This window comes from Callithrix jacchus, chromosome 4, assembly GCF_049354715.1.
Source record: "Callithrix jacchus isolate 240 chromosome 4, calJac240_pri, whole genome shotgun sequence".
NCBI lineage: Eukaryota > Metazoa > Chordata > Mammalia > Primates > Cebidae > Callithrix > Callithrix jacchus.
The window spans coordinates 37,239,304-37,243,172 of NC_133505.1; the positions used below are offsets into that span (position 1 = coordinate 37,239,304).

At 38.9% G+C, this 3,869-nt stretch overlaps 1 non-coding gene across 1 annotated transcript; it reads right to left on the reverse strand.

Moving 5' to 3' along the window:
* Window positions 1-515: 515 nt before the first annotated feature.
* LOC118153246 (U6 spliceosomal RNA) lies at window positions 516-622 on the reverse strand. The gene has a single exon (XR_004742503.2). It is a non-coding gene; the product is annotated as a U6 spliceosomal RNA (small nuclear RNA).
* Window positions 623-3,869: the final 3,247 nt, after the last annotated feature.

Consider the following 3,869-nt stretch of genomic DNA (forward strand, 5'->3'; position numbering starts at 1 on the left):
GAGGTTTGTAGTTCTCTTTGAAGAGGTCCTTCAATTCCCTTGTTAGCTGCATTCCTAGGCATCTTATTCTGTTTTTTACAACCTTGAATAGAAGTTTATTCATGATTTGATTCTCTGCTTGTCTGTTGTTTGTGTATAGGAATGCTTATGACTTTTTCACACTGATTTTGTATCCTGAGACTTTACTGGAATTATTTCTCAGCTTAAGAAGCTTTTCTGCTGAGACAATTGTGTTTTCTAGATATAGGATTATGTCATTTGCAAACAACAGCAATTTGACTTTTTCTCTTCCTATTTGAATATCCTTTCTTTCTCTTACCTGATTGCACTGGCCAGAACTTCTAATACTATGTTGAATAGGAGTGATGAGAGAGGGCATCTTTGTCTCATGCTAGTGTTAAAGGGGAATGCTCCCAGCTTTTGCCCATTCAGTATGATATTGGTTGTGGGTTTGCTATAGATAGCTTTTATTATTTTGAGGTATGTTTCTTCAATACATAATTTTTTGAGAGTTTAAAAATATGGAATGCTTCAAAAATTTGTGTGTCAGCCTTGTGCAGGGAACATGCTGATCTTCTCTGTATTGTTCCAATTTTAATCTATGTGCTGCCAAAGTGAGCACTGATCACAAGTTATTAAAAGTGGAGATAACTGAAGAAATGTGGGTGAGAGGGAGTGTGGATTTCATCTGCAGTAGTTTCTGCATCTAGTGAAATGTGATCTTCTCTGTCTTTTATTCTTTCATTAAGTGGTAAAATGCATCACAGAGTTAAAGTTTAAATATTCTTCTATTCTTGGGATACATAACCTGGGCAGGATATTTAATTTGTTTACAGCTCATTGGTGGACACAGTCTACTACTATTTTATCTCAGTATTTTTACATCTAGTTGCTTAGAAGTGATTATCTTATCATGGTTTTCTCTTATGTATTCCCTAGCTGGCTTTAGAATCAATGTGATTTATGCATAAACAATAATGAGTTCACTGGCTCTCTCCATGTTTCCTCATTCTCTTAAATATTATGTATAAGTTCAGTAACCTTCTTCTAAGTTTTGGCAGAACTTATCTGTAAAACATTCTGGATATGCCTGAGGGGAAATAAAGTTCTACAACCATTTTAACTTCTTTACTTGTAGTAAGTTCTTTCTGTTGACATAATCTTGTTCATTGTTTCACAATTACTTAAACCTCTATTGTATCTTTAGTGGCATATTTATCTGTCACAATGCTATTTTATGCTTAACTACCATTGCCTGTTTTATTTTTTCATCCAAATAAACAGCTGCTTTTGGCACACTGGGCCCTCAACAGTGGCAGCTTCCAGGTCATCCTTGGTGAGTGTTGACTCAATTGCTGTGCCCATGCAGTGTCCATCTCAGCCATCATAGTTGTTTTGTGCAGGGGCTCCATGAGCAAGTCCTCTGTGGCTGAGTGGCCTCATCCATCAAGCCATTTCGCACAACTTATTACAGGGAACTCCATCCCCTAAACACCCTCTGGTAGGCATCCACATACAACCACTATCTTCACACATTCTGCCTATAGGAGGAGGTCTATATGTACCTCTCTCCTCCACCTCCCAATCTTCCAACTCTATTTTCTTTTCTTTTTTATTTTTTTATTGCATTTTGAGTTTTGGGGTACATGTGCAGAACATGCAAGATAGTTGCATAGGTACACACATGGCAGTGTGTTTTGCTGCCTTCCTTCCCTTCACCCACATTTGGCATTTCTCCCCAGGCTAGCCCTCCCCAGCTCCCCACCGCCTCTGTCCCTCCCCTATTCCCCCCAATAGACCCCAGTGTGTAGTACTCCATTCCCTGTGCCCATGTGTTCTCATTTTTCATCACCTGCCTATGAGTGAGAACATGTGGTATTTCATTTTCTGTTCTTGTGTCAGTTTGCTGAGAATGATGTTCTCCAGATTCATCCGTGTCCCTACAAAGGACACGAACTCATCGTTTTTGATTGCTGCATAATATTCCATGGTGTATATGTGCCCCATTTTCCCTGTCCAGTCTATCATCAATGGGCATTTGGGTTGGTTCCAGGTCTTTGCTATTGTAAACAGTGCTGCAATGAACATTCATGTGCATGTATCCTTATAGTATAATGATTTATAGTCCTTTGGATATATACCCAGTAATGGGATTGCTGGGTCAAATGGAATTTCTATTTCTAAGGCCTTGAGGAATCGCCACACTGTCTTCCACAATGGTTGAACTAATTTACACTCCCACCAACAGTGTAAAAGTATTCCTATTTCTTCACATCCTCTCCAGCATCTGTTGTCTCCAGATTTTTTAATGATAGCCATTCTAACTGGCGTGAGATGGTATCTCAATATGGTTTTGATTTACATCTCTCTAATGACCAGTGATGATGAGCATTTTTTCATATTTGGCCTCATGTATGTCTTCTTTTGTAAAGTGTCTGTTCATATCCTTTGCCCATTATTGAATGGGCTTGTTTGTTTTTTTCCTGTAAATCTGTTTGAGTTCTTTGTAAATTCTGGGTATCAGCCCTTTGTCAGATGGGTAAACTACAAAATTTTTTTCCCATTCTGTTGGTTGCCGATTCACTCTAATGACTGTTTCTTTTGCTGGGCAGAAGCTGTGAAGTTTGATTAGGTCCCATTTGTCTATTTTGGCTTTTGTTGCCAATGCTTTTGGTGTTTTGGTCATGAAGTCCTTGCCTACTCCTATGTCCTGAATGGTTTTGCCTAGGTTTTCTTCTAGGGTTTTTATGGTGCCAGGTCTTATGTTTAAGTCTTTAATCCATCTGGAGTTAATTTTAGTGTAAGGTGTCAGGAAGGGGTCCAGTTTCTGCTTTCTGCACATGGCTAGCCAGTTTCCCCAACACTATTTATTAAACAGGGAATCCTTTCCCCATTGCTTGTTTTTGTCAGGTTTATCAAAGATTGTATGGTTGTAGATATGTTGTGTTGGCTCCAATGCCTCTGTTCTGTTCCATTGGTCTATATCTCTGTTTTGGTACCAGTACCATGCTGTTTTGATTACTGTAGCCTTGTAGTATAGTTTGAAGTCTGGTAGTGTGATGGCTCCCGCTGTGTTCTTTTTGCTTAGAATTGACTTGGCTATGCGGTCTCTCTTTTGGTTCCATACGAAATTCATGGTGGTTTCTCCAGTTCTGTGAAGAAAGTCAATGGTAGCTTGATGGGGATAGCGTTGATTCTATAAATTACTTTGGGCAGTATGGCTATTTTCACGATATTGATTCTTCCTAACCATGAACATGGAATGTTTCTCCATCTGTTTGTGTCCTCTCTTATTTCGTTGAGCAGTGGTTTGTAGTTTTCCTTGAAGAGGTCCCTTATGTTCCTTGTAAGTTGTATTCCTAGGTATTTTATTTTTTTGTAGCAATTGTGAATGGCAGTTCGTTCTTGATTTAGCTCTCTTTAAGTCTGTTATTGGTGTATAGGAATGCTTGTGATTTTTGCACATTGATTTTATATCCTGAGACTGCTGAAGTTGCTTATCAGTTTCAGGAGTTTTTGGGCTGAGGCGATGGGGTCTTCTAGGTATACTATCATGTCGTCTGCAAATAGAGACAATTTGGCTTCCACCTTTCCTATTTGAATACCCTTTATTTCTTTTTCTTGCCTGATTGCTCTGGCTAGAACTTCCAGTACTATATTGAATAGGAGTGGGGAGAGAGGGCATCCTTGTCTAGTGCCGGATTTCAAAGGGAATGCTTCCAGTTTTTGCCCATTAAGTATGATATTGGCTGTTGGTTTGTCATAAATAGCTTTTATTACTTTGAGATACATTCCATCAATACCAAGTTTATTGAGGGTTTTTAGCATAAAGGGCTGTTGAATTTTGTCAAATGCCTTCTCTGCGTCAA